Source organism: Hippopotamus amphibius, chromosome 5 (genome assembly GCF_030028045.1).
Source record: "Hippopotamus amphibius kiboko isolate mHipAmp2 chromosome 5, mHipAmp2.hap2, whole genome shotgun sequence".
Lineage (NCBI taxonomy): Eukaryota > Metazoa > Chordata > Mammalia > Artiodactyla > Hippopotamidae > Hippopotamus > Hippopotamus amphibius.
In genome coordinates, this window is record NC_080190.1 from 81223082 (window position 1) to 81250230 (window position 27149).

Genomic DNA, 27149 nt, shown 5'->3' on the forward strand with positions numbered 1-27149 from the left:
TTGAGACTCTCCTACGTAGAGTCCTGAATTTGCCTCTAACGGAAGATACAGCCACTGAGTCAACCTTGCCTATAACCGCCATATTTGCAGGCAATGAAATTTCTTCTCCCCTTGAACTTGGACCCAGGAGGTCTGAGGTCTAGCTGGGCTCTGCCACAGACGAACTGTGAGATGTCGGGATTTCATTCCATCACTGAGCACCTCAGTTTGCTTGTCTGCTAACGACAGAGTGGGAATTAATAATGTCTAAGTTTCCTCCTGGCTCTTACCTTGTAAGAGTCTGTAAGGAAGGGATGGGACGTGTGCAATCCTTCAAACTTAGCAGAAGCTACTCTTCCCTGACAGGTTTCTGCTCAATTACAGAAGCAGAATATTTCCAATTCTTCAACACAGTGTCGCTTTCTAAATACAACTGGTTGTGCTTCTGCATTTGTTCTGCTAGAAGCATACTGAAGGCAGGATGTTTCTAAAAACCAGTGATTCAAAAGAGTTGGGTTTGCCTCCTCTAGACTTGCTATTTTCTACAAATTAAGGCAGTCGCAGCTAGAACATGCAATCATTTTTATTTCATTTCAAAGATTGACTGAGTGGAGTGGAAATTATTTCTGAGCAGCGGAGTCATAGATCACAGAATCTGAAAGTCTAAAAGAAAACTACAAAGGTTTCCCTGTCTCTCTAAGAATCAATCCAAGACAACAAGAAACTTTACTGTTGTTATTTTGCTGCTCTCTCTCTTTTTTTAAAGTTCTTTAAAATATTATTTTTTCTTAAAGAATTGTAATGTGGTGGTTGTGTGTCTCTTCATTATTTTTCTTCATTAGTATCTATCAGTGTCAATCTTCCACTGACCTGTGCCTAAGCAGGAATCTTCTCTTTCAAAGTATTGGACTCAACAGATAGGATCTCCCAGCCTTGTCTGTCACTAATAAAGTGATTGTCACATGGAAATTTCTCCTAGAGTGACTTCTACTTTTCCCCAGGGAGCAGGACTGACTCTCACTCCCTCTTCTTTCATCAGTTACCAACCTCTCCCTAGAGGTAGGAGATTTTAACCAGGAATCATACCAGCTATGTGACAAGTAAGTAAAGATTTATGGGCTTGCTTCTCTGAGCAAAGGCCTGTAAGTTTGGTCATCCAAAGAAAACAACTGACTATATGAGTTTATCGGCTATAACTAAGGTTAATCCTATTGACCTTTATGTTGCAATGTGCTTCTTTTTAAGACCAACTCGAAAATAGAAACTGAAAGCCTTGGTGAAAAGAGGAAAATAAAAAAGACCAGAAGCTTTTGGCAAGTGACAGTAAAATATTTATTCTAGACTTTTTTTTTCTAATTAAAGTGCTGCTTTAATTGCATTCGATAGATTTTTTAGGCCTTCGATGGTTTTGGTATCCAAAGTGTTTGAATCAGAGGGGCAGACCCAGGTTTATGGGAAATGAAGCTTAAAAAAATGCAGGTGCTCCCTTTAAGAAAAAGATTACAAAATTATAAATACAAAAGTAGGTATGAAAGTGTACCTAGTTTTTCTGCCACTACTTATCTGCTTCTGGTGCTGGACACCATGGGTCTCACTCCTACTGGGATACAAACCCTGGCCCAGCACCTGCAAGCCTCTGACTTTTATGGAAAGAGAAAAGGCCTCATGGAGGCAAAAGAGAGGCATTTCACCACAGTTGTGAGCTGTAACCTCTTTAGTCAGGATTCACCTAGAAAAACAAAAACTACTCAGGGTGGGACATTATACAGGAAATAAGGGATCTGAAAACCTAAACAGAGGACAGGGAGGCAACATAACAATTAGCAAGAACAGACACCATTGCTGTCCCCAGGGCAGGAGTGACAGTGCATAAAGCCACCGGAGCCCAGGCCCTGTCCCATCTGCAGAAAACAGAGGAAGAAGCTGCTGGTGGGAACTGCAGACACATGTATGTGTTACCCGTGGCTGTGTAACAAATCACCTCAAACATTATGGCTTAAAACTACATGTATTATCTCACAGTTTCCCTGGGTGAGGAATCTAGGCGTGGTCCTGGTGGTGTCCACAGGCTGTGGGTCCTTTGAGGCTGTCATCTAGGTATTGGTCAGGGCTGCCAGCATCTGAAGACCCTATGTAAGTGATTTTTGGCAGGACTAAGCTCCTCCCGGGCTGTTGCCTACAGGTATCCTCCAGTTTCTTGCCACACAGGGCAACTCAAAACGTGGCAGCTGGCTCCAACACAGCAAACAGGTGTGAACAAGACAGAAGTCAGTCTTTTTTTTCCATTTAATCTTGGAAGTGACATCCTGTCATTCTTGCCATGCTCTATTCATTAAAAATGTCCAGCTCATACTCAAGGGAAGGGATCATATAGAAGCATGAACATGAGGAGGGTGGGGTCCTCGGGGGCCATGGCAGAAGCTGCCTTCCACACAGGAGATCCTGTAGAAGACAGCAGGGCAAGCAGAGCAGGGTGAGGCGGGAGAACTACCCTAGCTCTTCCTTTCTCTCACCTTCTCATATTTTAAGGGCCCCCAATGGGCAGGAGAGTCTTGGAAATGCAGTTCTATGTACAGCAGAGCAGGGCAAGGGCAGGGGTGGGTCTGCGAGCAGACTGGCTACTGACCGGCATAGCTTCCTTTTATAGTTTCTGATGTTACTGGACAAACAACACAAGGGGATTTTATCTTAAAAGGAACTACTTAAAGGTAATTGTGGCTTTTTCTGGGACCAAAGAGTATTACTTTTGCTCTCCTATGAGGTGGCCCTGTGCTATATCCCAACCTTCCTACTCACAAAAGAGCCCCCAACACACATGCACTCACCCCTTTAATTCTTGCCCTCATAGTGGAGTGGAGTTTCCTTACCTGGTTGGGGACAGGTAAGACATAACCTACCACCTGCACAGCTCTAGCACAGTTTTAACCTTTAACTGAATATGATCCAGCTCTGACTCCCCAAACTGCATTTGATCATCAAGACAAGTCTTGGGTTACCCGGTAAATAGCTTCACAGAAAAAGATGATTGGATAAAGAAGATGTGGTATACACTTATAATGGGATACTACTCAGCTATGAAAAAGAATGACGTTCTGCCATTTGCAGCAACATGGATGGACTTGGAGGGCATGATGCTAAGTGAAATAAGTCAGACAGAGAAAGACAAATATTGTATGATATCACTCATATGTGGAATCTGAAAACTACAACAAACTAGTGAATACAACCAAAAAAAAGCAGACTCATAGATATAGAGTGCAAACTAGTGGTTACCAGTGGGGAGAGGGAAGGAGGGAGTGGCAAGATAGGCATAGGGGACTAAGAGGTACAAACTATTAGGTATAAAATAAGCTACAAGGATATATTGTACACAACAGGGAATATAGCAAATATTTTATAATAACTATAAATGGAATAGAACCTTTAAAAATTGTGAATCACTATATCATACACCTGTAACTTACATAATATTAGACATCAAGTATACTTCAATTAAAAAAAATACCTCACAGAAAAGGTGGGGGTGGGGGGAGTCTGCGAGGCCATTGAAACTTCTCTTATTCAAAAACTTTGGCAGGAATACGGGGATATGTGTATAAAAACAGATGATTGAATCTGGTGTACCCCCCCCCCAAAAAAAAAAAAAAAAAACTTTGGCAGGATTTTTACAGTAAATCAATACACTGATATTGCCTTATTCCACTTTTCTATAATATAAATGGCCAAATATTAATCTTTAGACTACCAGTATAAAAGTAACAATAAGCAATGACCGTCTGATATTATAAGACAACTTCTAGCAGATTGCATTTTCCAAAGATGGCTGCAGCTATATCTTTTGTTTCTCATGCTTTAGGCCCTTGCTACACTCCTATTAAGAAGTGGTGTTTTAGTTTTTTAAGGAACCTCCAAACTGTTTTCTCTAGTGGCTGTACCAGCTTACATTCCCACCAACAGTGCAGGAGAGTTCCCTTTTCTCCACACCCTCTCCAACAGTTATTGTTTCTAGATTTTTTGATGATGGTCATTCTGACCAGTGTGAGGTGATACCTCACTGTGGCTTTGACTTGCATTTCTCTAATGATTAGTGATATTGAGCATCTTTTCATGTGTTTGTTGGCCATCTGCATGTCTTCTTTGGAGAAGTATCTACTTAGGTCTTCCGCCCATCTGTGGATTGGGTTATTTGCTTTTTTGGTATGAAGCTGCATGAGCTGCTTGTATATTTTGGAGATTAATTCTTTGTCAGTTGCTTCATTGGCAAGTATTTTCTCCCATTCTGAGGGTTGTCTTCTTGTCTGGTTTACAGTTTCTTTTGCTGTGCAAAAGCTTTTAAGTTTCATGAGGTCCCATTTGTTTATTCTTGATTTTATTTCCATGATTCTAGGAGGTGGGTCAAAAAGAATCTTGCTTTGATGTATGTCATAGAGTGTTCTGCCTATGTTTTCCTCTACCATATGACCCAGTAATCTCACTACTGGGCATATACCCAGAGAGAACCATAATCCAAAAAGAAATATGTACCATAATGTTCATTGCAGCCCTATTTACAATAGCCAGGACATGGAAGCAACCTAAATGCTCATCAACAGATGAATGGATAAAGAAGATGTGGCACATATATACAATGGAATATTACTCGGCCATAAAAAGGAATGAAATTGAGCTATATGTAATGAGGTGGATAGACCTAGAGACGGTCATACAGAGCGAAGTAAGCCAGAAAGAGAAAAACAAATACCATATGCTAACTCACATATATGGAAGCTAAAAAAATGGTACTGATGAATCCAGTGACAGAACAAGGATAAAGATGTAGATGTAGAGAATGGACTTGAGGACATGGGATTGGGGTGGGGGGGCGAAGGGGAAGCTGGGACAAAATCAGAGAATAGCATAGACATAGATACACTACCAAATGTAAAATAGATAGCTAGTGGGAAGTTGCTGTATAACAAAGGGAGATCAACTTGATGATGGATGATGCTTTAGAGGGCCAGGACAGGGAGGGTGGGAGGGAATTGTGGGAGGGAGGGGATATGGCGATATATGTCTAAATACAGCTGATTCACTTTGGTGTACCTCAAAAACTGGTACGAGAGTGTAAAGCAATTATATTCCAATAAAGAGCTAAAAAAAAAAAAAGTGGTGTTTATGTCCACTTCCCTTGAACCTGGGTCAATAGGTATGACTGCCTCGACCAATAGATTGTGGTGGAAGTGATACTATGTGACACCTAAGGCTAAGACCATAAAAATGCTGCACATGTGCACCTTGTTCTCTTGCTACATTCACTCTTGGAATCCAGCCACCACGTTGTAAGGAAGCCCAGGCAGCGGCAGTGAGGCTCACAGGGTGGGGAACAGGAGACTCTGGTTCCAAACTCAAGTTTCGCCCAAACAACAGCCAAGACCAAGACCAACAACCAAGACCAACCAATAGTTACGACATGGGTGAACCATCTTGAAATGCATTCTCTAGTCTCTCATTGAGCCTTTCCAGCTGATGCCACTTGGAACAGAAACCCTCCCCACTGAGCCTTGTCCAAATTACAGATTTGTGAGCAAAATAATGGTGTTGTTGCTGTTTAAGCCTCTAGGCTTTGAAGTGGCTTGTTACACAGCAGTAGGAAGCCCGAGCACACCCTTTAGGGAATCCCCGCAAAGCCGAGGTAGAGTACAGCAATCAGGAACGGGCTTGGCTAGAAGGAACAGCAACCCTGACTTAGGCTGGCTTACACCCAGGGAGTTGCTTTGCTCACACAGCGGAAAGACTGGAGGTAGACGGCTGCTGGTTTGGAGGTTCAGCTCTATTAGGGCCATTGCCTCTGAAATTCTCCTGTCCTTTCCCTCATGCTTGTGGCCTCCTTGGTGGCAGAGAGGTTGGAGAAGCAGAGATCCTTCATAAAGGTACAAGAAAGAGAAATTGGGAGGCGGGGCAGGGCTATGAGATGGCTGAAGTTTTACATTAGTAGGGGAGACAGGTGAGGAAGGGTTTAGCAGGTGGTGAGGTCAGTTAGATGCGCTGGTTTGGACGTGGTGAGAGGCCCTCAGACTTGAGACTGTGGCAAACAGAAAACTGGAATTCAGGGAGAGGCAGAGAAAAATTGGGGAAAGATCTGCAGAGATAGTTGAAGACCTGGAGGGAAATGCCTATTAGTCATATGGATATACGGAGTTTTACCAATTTTTGAAAATATTAAATATTTAGTAACAAAAGCTAAGTTGCATTTTTCAGGTCATTGTGCTGTCCTGGCTCCAGGAACAATGTCTGTGCACAAGGCAGGATGAAGCAGAAGGGGAAGAGGCTGGGTCAGCCCATTTACTACTTTAACCTTCTCCTCAAGCCTATGGGGTTTTGTTTTGTTTTTTTAATTTTATTTTTTTATTTTTTAAAATTTTTGTTGAAATATAGTTGATTTACAATGTTGTATTAGTTTCAGGTGTAAAGCAAAGCGACTCAGATTAGATATATAGATATAGATATATAGATATATTCTTTTTTCGATTATTTTTCCATCATAGGTTATTACAAGATATTGACTATAGTTCCCTGTGCTATACAGCAGGTTCTTGTTGTTTATTTTATATACAGTAGTGTGTGTATGTTAATCCCAAAGTCCTAATTTATCCCCCCCCTTTCCCCTTGGGAGCCATAGTTTGTTTTCTATGTCTGTGAGTCTATTTCCACTTGTAAATCAGTTCATTTGTATCATTTTGGTGCTGCTCCAGCTGGCAGAGAGGCAGCAATAAGGAGTATCTGTCTTTGCACCCACTACAGGGAGGGTAAGAGGAGAAGGGAGTTGGGTTGGGCCCTGGGGCATCAAAGTGTTTGCCCCAGGACTTTGCAAGAGGTCCCAACATGAGATAAGGAAGCTTCGAGTAAGCTGCAAGGAGTCTCCAGAGACAAAAATTAAAATAAATGAGAAGCCAGGTCAGTTTTACCACTGACCTGAAAAATGCATCTTAGCTTTTGTTATTAAATATTTAACATTTTCAAAAACTGGTAAAATTCCATATATCCATATGACTAATAGGCATTTCCCTCCAGGTCTTTAAATATCTCTTTGCAGATCTTTCCCAAGGTTTTCTCTGCCACCCAGCCTCTCCCTGAATTCCAGTTCCCTATCTGCCACAGTCTCAAGTCAGATAGCCTTTCACCACGTCCAAACCAGCGCATCTAACTGATCTCACTGCCCGCTAAACCCTTCTTCACCTGCCTCCCCGATTAAGAAGAAACGTCAGCCATCTTTTAGCCCTCCCCCCGCCCCCCAATTTCTCTTTCTTATACCTTTATGAGAGATCTCTGCTTCTCCATCCTCTCTGCCACCAACTTAGCTTAGTCTCCTGCTAACTTTCTCCAGAACTAGTGCAATAAACCCACTGGCTTTTTCACCCCTGCTCTCTCTCCTTCTTTCTAATCCACCCTATACTCAGTTGGGATATTAGGAATGACTTTTATATGGTTTGATATAGTTTTGTAATTTCCTAGGAAGATAATGTGGGCTATATGAGTGGCTTCTCCAGCCATATTGTCTGCCCTCTGGTAAATAAACACATCATTTACTCATCAAGGGGTCTTGAGCCAGGTCCTAAGGGTGCAACAGTGGGTTCAGCTTTAATACCTTGAAAACATGGATGCAGAGAAACAGAGTAAATCTTATTACTGAAATACCTTCCCAACTTCCAAGGGCATAAGAAAGGGAATTCTGTCATAGCTAACACGTACCTATAGCATGATCCTTCACATAAGAAATGGAATGTCTGACTTTTCTCTAAATTATCTTCTATCATATTAGTGGGGGAGCCCTGTTCAGATGTGCATTTACCAACTGAAGTGTCCAATAACCCTTATATCTACTTCAGTCTGTAAGTGCATGGAACCATTTTTACCCCCTCTTCCCTACAGATTTACCAACTGGAATGAACTGGAGCAACGTAGTCTGAGAGAGAACTTTCCCAGATTAAGTTTGAATACAGCTATGGTCTTGCCACTTCTCTGCTTACAAATCTCTAATAGCACCTCTTTCTCCCATCTCCGCTTCCCCTCCATGATGGGCTAAGCTCTGCCCCTCCATGCCCATCCCTCTCTGCCATCCGGCTGTTCTCAAAGCTTCAGGGCAGTGTGCCAGTGGTTTGAACAAGCTGTTTCTTCTGTTTCAACCATATTCTTTCCTCTTAACAAAATCCAGTTCAAAAGATATGTGATGTCATAGAAGGTATGTTCATTCATCTAAGTAATTTATAAGGGAATAAACCATTTCCTCTTTATAGTATGAGTTTTTATCATCATGTTATATAAATTTGGTACTCAGTGAATATTTGTTGAAAAAAATCAATTTAAGGTCCTTCATCTATCAGCTATTTCCCAAATAGGCAGGTTCTAACTTGTAGATGCTTGTACTGATTACCTGGGTAATGAATTGTCCTCTGTAGTCAGCAATGCTGCCACCTGCCACTTTGTGTACAGGCATTTGTCCTGCATTACAATTTACAGTGCTTGCACTGATGTAAACTACTGACCAACAAAACATGGGTCATTCATATGCTATTTTTTAATGCAAATGTAATTGACCTACAACACTGTTAATGCCAGGTGCACAATATAGTGATTTGATATTTCTATAATCACCACTCATTCACGTGCTAAAAATTTCCCCACTACTACATACATCTACATACTCAGATGATACCTCTGGCACCTCCTCTAGGACTTGACCTAATACCACAACAGACGTCAAGTTATGGGGAACTTTGGAGGGAAGACATCTATATGTCCAGATGGCCTACTGTGTGCAGGGCCCTGTACACTGGGCTCCTCTGAGTTCTAGCCTTGGCCCTGACCTGTTCCATGGCTGAAACAGATTCACTAGCCAGTTCCTAAAGTGGATACAATCCCCAAATTAATTCAGCTTATTTTGCTCTGGTTTTCAAATAGGCAAAGTGGAGAGTTAGGCTTACTTGTGGTTTGAGATATAGGAGATGCCAATCTTTATTCTCTGCAGTTTTTTCTGCCTTATATCAGCAGCTAGCAGAAGGCTCCAGCTTCTCCCTGTTTCAAAGCATGACCTTCCATTTGAATATTTTTCAAAGTTCTTAAGGAATTCATGTTTCTTACTTTGCTTGCAAATCCAGGAGGTCCCTGAGCTCTATCCTACCACAGGTCTATGTTTTTACACTGCCTCCTGTTGAGATTCTTATACTGTCTTGGGTCTTTATAATTTAGGAGGGATTTCCAAGCCCAGAGGAGTTAATTTTGGAACACAAAGGCTGCCAGTTTACCAGGTTAAAATTACTTTACATACAGTTAATAACAGAAGACCATCCCTTGAACTCTCTTTAAAAAGATGGCAATCATCCCTCCACATAAGGATACAGAGCATATAAAACCAAAAGACAATACCAGATAATGGTAGAAACTTAGTTATCCTTTTTCTGCCTCTGTTTCTTTTCTATAACTAGATAACTCTAGTAGCCACCGCCCTGAAAGGTACTGCTAAAGATTACAAGGTTGATTTTAGCTGTATCATTGAATCCTTTCCATTTGGCAAGTATTAAATATTATTGGTACTAATCAGTTACATAACATGGCCTCTGCAATACTTCTATTTCATTCATGAATGTATTTCTCATTATACTTTGTTTTGTTTTGTGGGTGTTTTGTTTTTTTTTAACCTTTCTTCTTAGAGCTCAGGCTTATGTAATTACTATAACTTAGAAATGAAGTGACATAATGTCAGAATTACTACCAGCAGAAAATCAAATGATGTTAGAGATTTTCCAGTTGAGTTAACACAGACATCTTTTATAATCAGAAAACATCTAAATGTTGTATGTTTGTATTTTATCCTTATTATGTTAATTTAATCTCATTCCTAATTCTATGTTCTTTTTATTTGATACCTAAGGCTCTCCAGCACTTCCTTTTCTTAATAGCACTGAGCTCAGTACTGGCTGTATTAAAGCCTAATGCCCAATGAGAACTCGGTCACGATTTGTTGAATGAAGAAAGGAGTGAATGAATGAAGAGAGAAACAACAACAGCACCACAAAGACCAGAGTCTATGGGTCTGTGTGTAATTTTCATCATATGAATTCTAACATAAGATCACACGATGCATACTTTTTAAATTCCATTTGATAATAATTTTAAGCTGCAATGATGAGCTGCCAAAGCTCACACAGTCGATGTAGGAGTTAGGTCTGGTACACGGAAATGTTTTAAACTCAAAACCAAGAAAGCATAAGCACACTCTTAAAATGAGAATGCTCCTTTGATGCTCTTTGCCTTTTCCAGTTAAAGCAACTGAGACCCTGAGAAATTACCCGATTTTCCCAGAGGCACACAGTTAGGCAAGGTCGTGGAACCTAGGCTCTTGACTTCCCTGGCAGTCTTCAACCCATAAAGTTTCTCTCCACCCCCAGCCCATCTGCTGACTCTGGGCATGGCATCTGTATTCCATCCAGCTTCTCAGAGCACATCAACTGTGAGCCAATTGGGTGTAAGTACAAAGAGAGCAGAAAACTCTCTTTTTCCAGGCAGCTGGAAAGTTTCACTTGGCATTTATTTTTAGCATCTTGTGTGTGCTTGGGAGCAACCATGGCAATAAAGGCACCTGGGAGGACCTGCAGGAGACAGTCACAGGGACAAGAGAACGGCACCACGGGGAGGAAGCTTCATCTCCACAGGGAAGTGCGGGCAAGCTGGACATGTCCCTGTCACCAGGAAAGCCATCACCAGGAGAGAAAAAACTCAGAATCAGCAGGACCCACCTCCACTTAAGCTGTCAATGACTGATGAGATCATCTTTGTAAAACTGTCTTCCTCTCCCTTCTCCCCTCGACCCCACCAACACAATATGTAAATAACACGAAACAAGTCGCCCCTGACTTGGAGATCTGATCATATGTAATGTTTTGTTAAATCCAGCCCTTCGTGAAACTTCTACACACATAGCCCCAGAGAGGAAATGACTCTTAGGCTTTCACTGATGAATAGCTTCATCATCTCAGCAAGGACGATATCGGAAGCTCTCTCCTTGCCTTCCAAGAGCAGCTGAAAGGGTGGCCGCAAGTATGAGGCTACACCCAGGGGCACATCAGCCCCGGAGAAGCCAGTTTGGCTACCAGAGACCCCACAGCACCTGGTGAAAACCTCCCTCACACTAACTTCACATGTGGCTCTTTTTCCAAGCCAAACACTTCCATTTACTCTTAGGAGAGGTTGGAGCCCATTCAGGAAACTCTCCAGTTCCTGAATTTCTCTGTCTAGTTCTCCAACACTGACAGACCCAGTGAGTGATTTATGCCAGGTCAAGGTGTGTTAGCTTGGGATGTTTGTATATTTAGGCTTTCCCACTTTAACATGTCAGGCCCACCACCATGCCCTTCCATCCTCAACATTTGGTGAAAATACAGCTCTCTCCCTTATGCTTGTAGGAGAAACACCTGCACTGAATGAATCCAGTGTACACCACTGATGAGAAGTTTGGCCCAATGACATGAGACACACTTCAGATCAATCTTGGTCATTTACTATTTTTCTGCCTGGGTGCCTTTTTTTCATTTTCCTTTTTTTTTAACTGAAGTATAGTTGATTTAGAATATGCTAATTTCTGCTATACAACAAAATGACTCAGTTATACACATATATACTTTCTTTTTTATATTCTTTTCTATTACGGTTTATCCCAGGAGATTGGATATAGTTCCCTGTGCTCTACAGTAGGACCCTGTTGTTTATCCATTCTAAATGTAATCTTTTGCATCTCCCAACCCCAAACTCCCAGTCAATCCTTTCTCCTTCCTCCCTCCCCCTTGGCAACCACGAGTCTGTTCTCTATATCTGTGAGTCTGTTCCTGTTTTGTAATAGCTTCATTTGTGCCATATTTTAGATTCCACATATGTGATATCATATGGTATTTGTCTTTCTCTGTCTTACTTTACTCAGTATGATCATCTCTAGGTCCATCCATGTTGCTGCAAATGGCATTATTTCACTCTTTTTTATGGCTGAGAAATATTCCATTGTGTATATATATATATATATATATATATATATATATAGAAAATTTATATATACTGTATCTTCTTTATCCATTCATCTGTTGATAGACATTTAGGTTGTTTCCATGCCTTGGCTACTATGAATAGTGCTGCTATGAACATTGGGGAGCTTATATCTTTTTGAATTATGGGTTTCTCCCAATATATGCCCAAGAGTGGGATTGTAGGATTACAACCCAGTCAAAAAATGGGCCAAAGACCTTAAAAGACATTTCTCCAAAGAAGACATACAGATGGCCAGTAGACACATGAAAACATGCTCAACATCACTAATTATTAGAGAAATGCAAATCAAAACTACAACAAGGTACCACCTCACACCAGTCAGAATTTCATGGTGACTTTAGAAGAAGCTTAAACGTTTCAAAATAAATTTGGTACCTTCCCAAAGAATAAAGAGAGGTTGTACTTCATTAAATTTGTGTCTCAACTTTATCTTGAAACATGATAGTGATTGATAAAATTCTATAATTTTAAGCACATTTCAGCAAAATCCAAAAGGTTCATGGTGACATCACCGCTCTGGGTTAGACCCATATGGTCCTCTCATTCAATCATATTCAAGATGGAGGACAGTGTTGAGCACAGAGAGGTATTTAATAAATAATAAATAAAGCAGGAAAAACCCATCATTGTGGTCACATGACTGGGAAGACCTCTATTGATCTTTACTTCTCCACAAAACCACATAAATATGTAATGGGAGTATTGAGCCAACTCCTTCCAAGCGAGTGAACTATGGCATCATTCAAGAGATATGCATGTTATTACGGAACAAAATCCTAAAGATAAAATCAGAAGACAGTTTCTTATGTGACCCCAAACAGAGGAAGATTGGAGGAAGCGATTCAATTTATTTCTACTTTCTGTTCCTAACAAATTCTGTGAAGCATCATAGTTTCTCAGAATTGGGAAACATCCAAAAAGGCGTATTCATCATTGGTTGGCTTCCCCCCCACCCCAGCCCCATAAACTTCCAGCCACAATGTGTCATACTGGGATGAGTCAATCACCAATTTTAAATTCATAGGCAATTATGTGCTCACAAGAGGCCAAGCCCAAATCCAGAATAGAGGATGGTCCTGGGAGAAAATACTCAGCGCAAAGAAGCTGCTGTGAACTTAGGAACCAGAGGTCACCTCTCTGGACATTCATTCCCCAGGACAGCCAGTGTTCTGAAGTACAGTCATCCCTCAGTATTTGAGAGGGAGTGGTTCTAAGACCCACACCACACACACCCCCAGGGAACACCAAAGTCTGAGGATGCTCAGGTTCCTAATATAAATGGCATTGTATTTGCGTATACTCCATGCACATCCTCCCGTATATTTTAAATCATCTCCAGATTACTCATAACACCTAATACAATGTAAATGTTATGAATAATAAATAGTTGCCACTGCACAGCGGCAAATTCAAATTTTGGGCAAATGCAAGGTTTGCTTTTTGGAACTTCCTGAATTTTTTTTTCCTAGCATTTTTCATCCATGGTTGGTTGAATTCGCGGATGCAGAACCTGGGGATAGGGAGGGCTGACTGTATTATCATTCACAGTGGCTACTTTTCAGGCATAAATGAGGGGCAGTAGACAGCCAGGCTTGCAGCAAAATATAAGCATTCAGAGAGGTTCTATGTCAGTAAAAATGATGCAAGGTATGATTTTAAGTGAGGAGCCTATTGTCAATTTAGAATACTTGCAGTATATGTATTAGGAAAGTTGTGGATGGAAAATAAATTCCCTCAAATATTTCAGGTTGGGAAATGGCCATGATATAATCTTTCTGTAATGGGACTCCATTTCAAGTTATATTGCGCTCTCTGCCAAAAATAAAAGCCTCCTTTAAACAGATTTTCCCCCCAAATATCTATATATTATTTTATGTATTTACAAAACTTTGAATTCTACATAAAATAATTGTGGAGATAATTTTAAAAACTGCTTGAATATCCTCTGATCAATTCCAAGTAAACCAATAGGACATGCAGATGTTTGCAGTCACGTGACATGCAGGGCATGACTTAGACATAGTTTAGTTAGAACCTGGATCACTAACTTCTAGCCATGAAGGAAAATATTTTTTTAAAAAACAGCAGTACAAATTGAGAAGGTGAAGACCGCCCTCAGGAAGATATGTCCTCCAAGAATAGAAAATATGATTGATCCAGGAAAAGACTGTGCTGGAGAACAAATGAACAGAAATGAAACAGACTATTCCCTAAAGGCCACATTCCACCAGCACTTCTGCTAAACCAGAGGGCTGTCCACTTGCTCATACTGTCTCAGTCCCTGCCTTAGAGAGAGAAACCAATGGGGCAATTTCTTCCTTGAAACACATCACAGTTTACTTCTTCTTTGCAAGGACTTATAAAAAGAGAAAGAGACCCATATATTTTCAAGTAATTGTATGCAACATGACACAGTTGAAAATGCATGAAAATTGCACTCAGTAAGCTTGGGTTCAAGGCCAAATAAGGAACTTACTCTCTCTGAGACTTGGTATCCACATTTATACCCAGGGACTAATAATCCCTCCATAATGGAGATGTCTTGAGGATTAAAGGTTCCAAAGCCCGTGAAAATAATATGCAAATATTGCTCTAAAAAGGACCATGGAGAATCATCTTAGCCACCCCTCTTGCTCTCAGCAGAATCACATCTCGGTTTTCATGGACTGAGTTAAACCATTTCAGAGAAGGATCCAGGATGGAAAGTTCTTGGTTACATTCCAAATATGTGCTATCCAAATCCTTCACATCATAGATTGTCTCTATTTCTTTCTTCTCATCTAAGATGAAAAACTTACCATGTAATTAATGGCCTTTGTTTCCATGAAGCTGTAGTGTCACTCTTTATTTCTTTTAGAGACCGAATCCTGCCAAAACTCTGTTTCTTAAAATCATGCCTGTATATAAGTGACATGCTCCCTCCAATTTCCCTAGCTCATTTTCTCCTGGTCCCAGGATTCTGTAAATGTGAATTCAGTTCTCCTTCTGCTGCAGCACTTCTTGGTTCTCACCTGTGATCCTCTCAGCCTTCTTACACTGTTGACAGAGTGTCAGCTCCTTATCTATTGTAACCTCTCAATATTTTCCTGCCATTAATGCACATAATTATTTTGTCTTGTACTTACGCATTTTCCTCTGTCCTTGCTGCACTTTTCTCGGTTCATGTTGCAAATTTACCAAGCACACATTGGATTCCTGTGTTCCAAGGTCTCTGTCTCATTGTTAACTGTAAAATGAATGAAGGGAGGTCTCATTCCAGCATGCAGAGGTTATGCAGTACTGAGTCTAGAACCAACACCCTGGAACAACATTTGTCATGCAATTTTAAGTTAGCATTGCTATTTTGAAAATATCACTTTTGTATATGAATTTCTCATCATGTGTAAGGTCATATAATAGCTATGTAACTTAGCTCATGTAGTCCTATATTTTAGTATAGTACATAGTCCAGAATAAAAGTCTCTGTGAAGCTAAATACCTGTGGTTTTCCCTGGTTCTCTCTCTGGCTGATTATTGTCAAGGAAAAGGACTTGATTAGCCTGACCAAATTTGTGCTTCTCAAAACTAGGACTTTTGTCTTCTTCAAGGCAATTTCAAAGGAAGTTTTTCTGGGATATAAGTCAAATAGTATGTATTGAGTGGAACAGATTCAACACTAACTTTTTTAAAAAATTAAGGTATAGTTGATTTACAATGTTGTATTAGTTTCAGGTGTATAGCAAAGTGATTCAGATATATTTTTTGCCCAGATTCTTTTCCCTTATAGGTTATTACAAAATATTGTGTATGGTTCCTTATGCTATATAGTAGGTCCATGTTGGTTATCTATTTTTTTTTATATAGTAGTGTGTTTATGTTAATCCCAAACTCCTAGTTTATCCCTCCCCCACTCTTTTGCTTTGAGTTGACCCTTTGCTCACTTTCAGAGAGAAAGGAGAGTGACTTAGGCAGAAATAGGCATCTCCCCAGAACTGGTACCATCAAGCAGTAAGCTGATAATCATAGCCCCTTATGATGAGAGCAGGGGAAATGTATCCTTTCTCCATTTTTGTCCCCAACCTCTAACCACTATGATCTTGTTAACGGATGGAATAAACTTTGATTTATTAACTCAGTGAAAGCCACACGCTCTGAATGAAAAGAAGAAAAATGGCTTTGCTTAACACAGGGGAAACGTTTCAAATCAGCTGCTGGCTTAGTGAGTCAGCTTTCCTCGGTGGTAACTGATGCTTTTTACAGGCTTCCAAATCACCTTGATAATGATAGCAGAGGTAAACAGTCCGGCATACTTGGGGAGAACTACGGAATGACATGAGACTTCCCACTCAGGTATAAGTTTTTGACCTCACACTTTGAAACACAGAAGAGGAATTTAAATCTCCATGCTGACATTTATAGTCCTCATTCAAGCTAGACCCCGAAAGAACTGATGCTTGGAAAAGGGAGCATACAAAAGCTAAATTTTGGCAAACCTTTTACCCCGTGCATTTATTCTCTCCCTCCAAAAAGCTTCTTACAACCCACACTTAAAATCATCAGCATACCTAGGGAGGCACTTTTCCCCATTATTTCAATTTATTTTCTCCAGGACGATTGACTCTTTTTCAAAATGAACACAAAAATCACCCTGCCCCCCCCCCCCATATTTAAGATTCATTCCAACCACCAGAGCCTTCTACAGCATTTAGACCAGAGATTCTTACTGAAATATCGGATTTTATTTTTAATACGATGCATTCCATGTATGAAGCAGCTCTCAGTAAAGAAGAAATTTCTATAAAATAGTCTCTCACTGTGTCCCTCATAGGTTCAGTGACTTAAATGATATACACAGGAGGCCGAAAAGGAGCATTCTCTTTTGTGAGCAAATAAACTGAGACACTGAAAAGTGAAGTCACTTGTCTTAAATCAACCCATTCAATAACTAGTGAATCCGTACAAAGTAATAATGGGAATTACAAAGAAACTGTCTGATACAGTCCCTTACCTCATGAACTTGTATTTATGTTGCAAATGGCAAAGCTAGCATGCATGAATGATAAGGAAAAGAAATCAGTGTCACAGAATCCAATCCTATGGCAGAGAATGAAAGGTGAGACACCACATGTGCTGGAGGGATGAGGAGATTTAAATGATCTCTATGATTCCATAATTCCATGAGAGGAACTGGTCACAATGGCCAGATCCTATGGGTAGAGCTAGAGATGAAGTTCAAAATGTGATGCCTGTCTGTACATTCCTATACACTATCAGGAACCCCAATTCTATGCAGTCAAGTTCATACTTAGTACCTGGACTTCAGGAAGGGAGTTACAGGAAGTGTCCTGTAACCTCAAGTGTCCAGGGAAGCCAGACATGTGTCCTAGAGCCCATGCCTGTCTGAAGGAGGTGGTATCTTCTTTCCTTCAGTTGATGGAGGTTGGGTGCCTAATGCTACCAGAACTCCTTGGGTTTTTTGTTTGTTTTTTTTGTTTGCTTGTTTGTTTGGTTTTTTGGCTGTGCCGTGCAGCATGTGGGACCTTAGTTCCCTGACCAGGGATTGAACCCATGCCCCTTCCATGGAAGCAGAGTCTTAACCACTGGACCACCAGGGAATTCCCCCAGAACTCCTCATTTTTTAAAACAAGCTGTAAGTGCAAACTTTTATGTGAAATCTTATCATTTTTAACTATTAACTGCTATTTTGTGATTCGGAGACCTCTGCTTTGGGTAGTTCCAGTATTTTATGGTGACTTACGCTAGACTGAGGTCTCAGACAGTGAACACAGGTGGTTTAGCAACCAGTGATGTCTCAGGCTGTAAATCATTATCCCCGGACCATTGCATTGAGATGAGCTTGTTAATAATTGATGGTAAAGGAATTGTCTACCCAACTCAGCCTGCCCTCAAGTATCCCAAGGGGCTTCTGTGGTGCAGCTACTATTGACTTGAAGAATATTTTAAATAACCAAACCGCTGCTTGGTCAACAGCTATAATTCATTATAATAGACAGAACGACCTAATATATGAATGACCTCAAGTTAGAGATATTTACCTTCTTAAACTCAGGCACAAGCTATGTCACATTACATTAATAATAACAGAAGAGTGCATTTCCCCCATCCTCTCCCACTGCAGTATAAGGTACTCAGGGGTGAAACCTGAGCTTGGAAATAGTCTGTGTAGAACTTAGCAAGCCACTTGAAAAATGGTTATCATTGGGCTGCAACATCCAACACAATTGATTGGAATTCCTTGCAATGAACGGTCCTTTACATTTCTGGGTGCCATTGCACTAGCTCTTGGCAAGATAATCCAGGACCAATATGAAAGGTGCCATGCTATTTGCCCAGGGTGCAGAGCGGGTGGGGGGGGGGGTGGAATCTTCCCAACACATGCACCAAACAGAAAGCACATCTGACATGAGGCTGGTGGACACACGAGCAGGTTATCTGATAACTGTTAAAGTCCTGCTCTGAATGGCAGCCTAGGAATCAGCTCTCCTGCTGCCGTGTCATTTAGATCCAGAAGCTGACCGCCCCATAGCTAATTGGAAATGTATATAGCATCTGATTTATGTTAGGGGAAGGGAGTCTGGGGGAAAGGTCCATTAAAGAAGAGAGTAATTGAACCCAAGTGCTGTAAGATTGGGGGAGATGTCAATTATCTCATTTTGTCCCTTTCTTCTGGAAGGGCCTATTACTACCATGTAATTTATGGGCCTGGAGAGAGCCATAAACCATAGAAAAGAGGAAACAGAAGAATCCAGGCTATTAAAACAATGTGAGGTAGGGCTTGTAGATCTTTATTTTTGAAAGAGCTCGCTAAAACTTAAGTATAGGGTAGAAAAAACATAATTACTTTTAAAGACTGCTCTGTCTTCTTCACATGAATTTTTACTTATAAAGAAAACACAACTCCATCACTAAAGCCTTTTTTTTAAACTGGACTTATTATAGTCAGTTTTTTTCTTATCTTTGACGGTGAGATTACAAGAGTCTAACATACATAATTTTTGATAGCAAGAAAAAGGATATTAATTTCACAGACCTGAAAAAATAAGCAAAAGATGATGTAGTGTTAATTTTCCCATATGCAAGCTATAGAGTTAGGAAAAGTCTTTTGTAAACATATACCCCCACTCTCCAACCCATCTCCCCATGAAGCATATGTGGGTAGGAGGGAAAGCAGGAGTATATCTTTAGCTGCAGCCACAGTACATGGAGCCAGGGAACAAACACCAAATCGTGTCCAAGAGAGAACACCAACAGTCAGTGTGAGAGCAGCGCCCCAAATGAGAAACAAACCAGCTAGGACTTGCATTGGTTTGGAAAAGCTAGAGCACAGGGTCAAAGGGTTTGGAGATACACCGAGAACTGAGACAAGGACTTGTGCATTAGGCAAGGGGGAATGGAGAGACTATGGTGTGATGCTTGAGACTACTGATTTCTGCCTTTGCAGCCAGTCATCCACAGAAAGAAAACAGGATGGAAACACTATCTGGAAGGTTCTCTTCATCCGCTAGGCCTGTAGCATGCCTCGCTTCTGAGTGCCAGGCCTTCAGAAAGGTCTGCTCTGAATGTACTCTCTCTAGGAGGGCTTTTCTCATTAGCTCTCTTCCACTTTGTCTGAATATTCACTCTTTGTCTTCTCGACATGAATATATCTGGTATGTATCCCCTACATTTTTGCCCAATTCAAAGTTTATCTGAGGAAGCGTGAGTTAGCTATTGAACGCAGATATTCTTAGAAATACTCTAGCCTTTTTCATATTGTCTTGCCTTTATCCAAAGGCAAGCATTTGTAAACACTATTGGTCTAAATAAAAGCATAGTAAAATTCAAAACTAAATAAGCACATTGTAGTTTTCATTTCTAAAACGTATTTAATTTCATTCTATTGTTTTAGTTCCTTCATGCTTTTAAAATATATTATTATTTTTCCAAGCATCAGAATGTCTCATGTAAGCTAAACACTGTATTACTTCCCTTTTTCCTTCTACAATTAAGTGAATATTTATCCTGGTTTAGTCTGTAGATTTATTATATGGGTGTATATACATATACATAGTGACTTTTCTTAAAGTTATTAAAGTGTTGTTGGTCCTTAAGAAAAATTCAAAGTAGCATAAAGTTACCTTTTAAATAAGTAAATATACACTTTCCTCTGCTAGATTATAACCTCCCTCTCAGAACAATTAAAGGAACACTTTATGCATTCTGTATGGCCAGAATCTATCATAGGAAGAGTCTATTTATAAACATAAATGATTTAATAAATTAATGAACATTTATTTGATGAATGCATTAGATATGAGACCTTGTGTGTGTGTGTGTGTGTGTGTGTGTGTGTGTGTGTGTGTACATCTCCACAGGCTTTTAGTCTCCTTCTGAATTCTTCTGAGTTCCTTATACTCCAGCCAAATGGGATTACTCACTGTCACGTATATAATCCCATCCTTTCACTCTTTTATTCATTTATTTATTCACTCAGTATTTCTTCATGCAATCAGTGGTATGGTCAGGAAAATAATTATATTTTCAAAGTGCTGGAAGAAAATATTCAGTGAAAAAGTCTTCAAAAATTAAGGTAATAGCATATTTTCAGATAAACAAAAACTTGAGGGAATTTATTACCAGTAGGTCCATAATAAAGTAAATATTAAAGGAAGCAATTCTGGGATGGGGAAAGTGATTTTATGTGATAGTTTAAAGATTCAGGAAGTAATGAAGAAACAATATAAATGGTAAATAACTGGATAAATCTAAATGAATACTGGCTGTAAAAATCAACAATAATGTCATATGGTTTAAAGTATGTGCAGAATTTGAAAACAATAGTAGATAAAATAAGGCAGGGTAAAAGATGTTACAGAATACTAAGGCTCTTATATTGTCCAGGAAGTGGGAAAAGTACTGATTTGTATTAGATTTAATAAGCCAAGAAGAGATATTCTAATCTCTAGGTAGCCACCACGAGAGGAGTAAAACAATGATGTGATGGGGGATAGATATAATAAAAGTACTTAATCCAAAAGTAGGTAAGAAAGGGGTAAATAAGGACAGAAAACTGTTGGGATGAATAGAAAACAAATAGTAATTACATTAAATTGAAACAGACCTTATGCTTCAATTGAAAAACGAAAGTACTCAGGCTGAATAAAAACAATTATATTCTGCTTACCAAAGACACATCTTAAACATAAAGACCTGGGAGGCTGAAAGTAAAAGGATGCAGAAAGATGAACTATGCAAACTCCAAGCAAAGGAAAGGTGCAGTAACTATTTTATTATCAGACAAGGCTTTAAGGCAAGCGGTATTACTAACGGGAAAGAGATGATGTGGAAGTTATCAAAGTTTCACAGTCATATCTACCTAATAACAAGACTCCATCCATAAAGCAAAAATTGACAGAACTAAAAAGAGAAATGGAAAAATTTGAAATTGTAGTGGAAGATTTTAACACTTCTCAGTAACTGATAGAATGCCCATACAAAAATCGGTAAGGATATAGAAAATCTGAACAATGTGACTAACAGACTTGACCTCATAACATATACAGAACTCTGACCCCAACAACTGAAAAATATACTTCCTTTTTCAAGTTTACGTGGAGCATTTACCAAAATCAACTATGTGTTTAGATGTAAAGCAATCTCAACAAATTATAATGGACTGTACTACAGATTTTGTCCTCTGATCTCTGTAGAATGTCAATAAATTAGAAAATCTGCATAGGTATGAAAATTAAGCATTAATGTCTAGCAAATTCCCTGGCAGTCCAGTGGTTAGGACTCTGCACTCTCACTGCCAGGGCCCTGGTTCGGGAACTAAGATCCCACAAGTCTGAATAACACGTTGGTAGAATAAGGAATCACACTGGAAATTAGATACTATTTTGAACTGAATGATGAAAAAATTACTACATGACAAAACTTGTAGGATGCAAGTAAAGCCATGCTTCAAGAAAAACTTACAGTTTAAAATTATTAAAGAAGTGACTAAAAACGAACAATTTGTCACCTATCTCAAGAAGTTAGAAAAACTCAAAGAAAGTTTGAGGGAGAAAATAATAAAGATAAGGGTAGAATTTTAAAAGAAAATAAACAATACAAAGAATCAGCAAGCCAAAGTGGGGTTCTTCGGCAAGAATAATAAAATGTAATAAATCCCAGGCAAAACTCAGATAAAAGAATAAAGAAAACACAACTAAACCATATAAGGCCAAGCCACCTATAATACAGATGTTAAAATAATCATAAGAGAATATAATGAAAAACCTAATGCTAGTATATTTGGCAGTTTAGTTGAATTGGATACCTTCTTAGAAAAATACAACCTCTCAAAACTGGCAGAAAAAGAAAATAAATTCATAGTCCAAATCCTTCTCAAAATAAAAACTGCTCGCCCTGATGACTTGGTGAATCCTTCCAAATATTAACAGAAGCAGTAATGCCCATTATATATACGAATCCTCCTCAAGAATAGAGAGAGAAATTTTCACATTTTTTAACCATGATACTAAGTATATAGAAAAGTCCCAGAGCAAACATCTTACTTAATGGTAAAGTGTGGAAAGCTTTCCCCCAGGCACAAGGATGCCCACTATGGCCACCCACCTCTATTCAAACTTTTTCTGAAGTTTCTAAGCCAGAGAAATAGAACAAGGATGAGAAAAGACATAAAAACGGGGGAAGGGGGGGAGAAAAAAACAACTCATTATTCACCAGTGACAAGATCGTTATGTAGCAAATCCAAAGGATCTGCAGATAAAGTATTGGAATTAATAAATGAATGTATTGAAGATCTTAAATTCAATATAAAAATTGCTTTTCTTATACCAACAATAAGGAGAAAAATGAAATGTAAAAAATGGTACCATTTACATTAGCATTAAAAACCACCAAACACTTAGTAATAAATAAAAAGAAAGATACGCAAAGCCTATACACAGAAACTATAAAATATTATCGAGAGAAATTAAATAGAACTGCACAAATGGAGGAACAGACCATGTGGACAATGGGAACGGTCTTCCGAGGGGCTGGTAATATTCTATTTCTTGCCTGGGTGGTAGTGAGCCAGGTGTATTAAATTATGATAATTCAATCAACAAATGTGTGATTTTTGCACTTTTCTGCTTGTATGTTGTACTTACAAAGTTTACAAAAGGTAAATAGATAAAATAAAGTTCTTTGTTTTACAATATTAATAAATAGTTGTAAAATCACGTATGTGTATTTTCTCTTTTTGACTTTCTGTGATCCAGCTTGGTGTCTCTGTGTCATTAAACATGATTCTAGGAACAGAACTACAATGATAACATTGTATGTATAGGAGATGAGTTTTGACTTGTGACTTATGAACCAGAAATCAATTACCTTGAGTGTGATAGGAATGGTCACACCATTCCTTCCATCTAGTTATCACCTTCAAATTGTGTTGGAAGGGCGTGAAGTATAATTTGGTTTAGACCTCGGTACTCAGTCCAGCCTCCATATTGTCTGCCTGGGCCAGGCTCTGGGGTCAAGGACTAACATCACTGTAGAACACAGGATTGAACTTTCATTACAACATGGCACCAGAAGGATGCAGTGATGCTTCAATTCACAGTCCAAGAGGAGGGAGAGGCATTTATCTATGGTTCCTCCAGGATGATATTTTACCAAGATACTTAAAGAAATTCATTGCGCACATGCTGGGATAAGTCGGAAAGGAAACACGAATGGTGGGGATGGTGTGACAAATGGTTTTGAGGCTTTGGGATCTGAATTCTTGTCTTAATTTTATCCCTGTGGTGCAATGTGTGCATCTACTCAGGCCATTTCCCAGATAGGGATCCTGTTTTTGCCTCTGGCCATGTCTAGCTTCTTTATGGTTGAGATACTGATAAGGTAAAGACTGTCAAATGATTTTTTTTTTTCACTTCTCTAGGAATTTCTTCAAAGATTAGGCGTGTTATTTTTGATTGAGCCAGGAAGAAATAGAGAAACGAGGAGCAGATGTTGATTGTTGATTACCAGCTAGTTCCATTTTCCATCAGCTGGCAACCTTCACGCACTTTCACTCAGGCTATATTTACCCAAAAACTCAATATATTCAGTAAAAAAAAAAAAAAATTAGCAACGTAAATTTGACCAAAACATCTGGAAATTAAGTAAATTGGCCAGATGTTTTCGTGGTTTATAAATAAAAGCCAAATAGAAAACAAGAAAAAGAAAAAAAGAGTCAAAGAGTGGGCAAGGGACTTCAGATGTAGCTACCCACTCACACCTCCACCTCCTCCGAGTCTGTGGGGGATGAGTCTGTGGGAATCATTATGAGAAGATGAAATTAAAGGGACCATACATTTTGGAACTTAGCCCTGAACTAAGAGGAGTGACCTTCGTTGTACTGAGGAAAAATGGAAGGTTGCCTCAGACTTTTTTCTATCTAGAAATTATTTCTCAATCGCTCATAATTTTTGAATTGTATTGACACAGCCTCTCAGATCCCAGCCAAGACATCAATTTCTAAGAGAGCTGGATGCTTTGCTGAATTGGAAGTAGATTTGTTTTCCGTGTTGGAATTACTGATGAAAATTGCAGGCATTAGTTTCTCCCCCCACCTCCTTTCCTTTTCTTCAAGGTGAAATACATCTTGTTTGTTCTCTTTCTTTTCTTTCTCAACACATGAGTCACTGAATGATTTTCAAAACAGTTTTGGGAAGAGCTCTGGTTTGGGAATAAGTTTGTGCTCAAAATCAGGTTTTTGATTTTTCACTTTCTAACTTTGGGCAACTTAACCTCTTGGTGTTTCCGTTACTACCTTCAATATAATGGAAATAATAATTAGCTCATAAAGTTATTGGGAGAAAAAATAATGGACGTAGAAAACATGAGCCCCTTTCCAAGTTGAACCTTCCTCTACTGCTTGTGATTTGGAGGTAGCAAAGCACTTGGGGTAATTACCTCTCAGCTCAGACAAAGTTTTTTAAAAGGTTGGCTGTCATAGATTTCAGTGCAGAAAGATGGGATTAGGATGTAAAATTATCCCATATGTCATCGATATGCAAGTTAATGTGATACACTGAAATAAAAAATATTCCACGTGTATTTTTATTTATTCATTCAACATATATTCACTGAGCACCTATTACAGCCAGAAATCCTTCTAGGGGTTGAGGACACAGACCTCAACCTATATATAAGTTAAAAGGTGATAAGTCTATAAAATAGCACAGTGAAGGGATTGGGGGTGATAAAGGAATGAAAATTAATTATATTGGTAACTTGCAAATATTTCTGAGCCTGTGAAAGGTGTTACTTCAATCAAATAATAGTAATAAGGGTAATAAAGACACAGTAAGAAATGCTGGCAGGGTAGCCCTCTTAGGCTGCAATTTTTACTCAGTTATTGTGCATAATGAACTATCGTGGACAAGCTACCATTTGGATTAAGATACAGTCCTTCTGTAAGAAAGAAACTGAAACCACTGTATTATGGGAGAAAAATTGACAGAGTCATCCCTCATCAGAGCTCTAGTTCAAACAGAATATTCTTTTCCAGGGAAACTAGCATCACAAGAGGCTTACCCGACTAGTCTTATATTTCCAGACATCGTGTTCTTATTCTCAATCGATGTGTTCTTAAGTGATTGCCCTATAAAATGCTATAGAAAGAAAATCTCTTTTTGATATTGGTTAGGTCTTGGGAAAAATATTTCAAGCTTCCAAGTTTTTCTTTGATATAAAGAAATAATTAGTTGGAAAAGAAATTAATACCACAATGAAAAGGTCTATCAAAATACCAGAAGAGGATGGTTGAGAGTAGCAGTTACTAAAGGACTTTGAAGTGTCTGCAGGAAAGGAACTATAGAAATCAAAGTCAGATTTTTATTACTGGGCAAGAATGTCAGTATTTAACCTCAGCAAGTGACCTGGTCTCTTACCTCATACAGAAGATGAAGCACAAAAGCATGTTCCGTTCCCATCTTCAAGTCTCTTCCCCTCAAAAGGAAGCATATTCCTGAAAATGTATCTACACTCAGCCCCATTCTTACTTTCTTTTCCTCAACACAGCTTCTTTTTTTTCCCCCAAAATGAATAGCTTCCCCAGAGCTCTCAATCCTATGCCATTCAAACCCATGGGAATGTTCTCCTCTAAGCTATGTTCTCTCCCTATGTTCTCTTCTTTTTCCTTCCTCCCCTCTTCTTCCTTTTCATTTTATACCACTGACTCCTTTTCTTCTGCATGCAAATGTCTCTCCCATCTTCAAAACAGACACAAACACACCATCATCACTACCACCACCACCACCACCATCACCACCGCCACCATTCACCACCACCACCACCACCACCATTCACCACCACAACCATCACCGCCATCACCACCATCTCTCTCTCAGCTCAGCATCTCCCTCTCGGTACTGCCCTCTTTTCAGTCCTCCTCACGCTCATCAGACAGGTCCTTGGAGCTGCCTTCACTATCTCACCTCCCTGTCCATCCTCAGCACAATCTGGCACCTGGCTGCTCCTCTTTTATTAATCAATTAGGAGGTTAATGATGGCTCTTTGGCTGCAAAATGCCAAGGATCCTTTTGAGTCCTTCTATGATGTGGCCTTCAGAACAGTAGACAGGTGATTACACCCTGCAGCAATTGGACGCATAGTCTCTGCCAGTGTGCCGGAAGTACAAGCACAAGTAAGAAGTTTCATGTGGTTTCTGCTTAAACGTATGACTTCTCTTGGCTTCTGAGAGTCTATTTGCCCTTGGCTCTTTTCCTACCTCCTTGACTTCCCCATCTCAGTGTCTGCTGGCTTCTCTTTTCCCTTCCCTTTAACAGCTGGTTTTCCCTAGAATTCCATCATGAAGGCCTGTTCTCACTCTCTCTCTTCCTTGTGGGCACTTGAAGGCCATTCAACCTGTGCAGTTACCTGTGCTTGGAAGAGCTCTGCCCTTAGAGGGACGTTCTGTGCGCAGCACCTTGAAATTCCTAATTTTTGAACAAGGGCCTCTGCCTTTTTGTTTTGCACTTGATTCCACAAATTATGCAGCCTGTCTTGCTCCAGGTAGTCTCATCTACCACCAAGAATTCCAATATACGGAAAGTGGTAAATAATTTCAGGTTTTAATA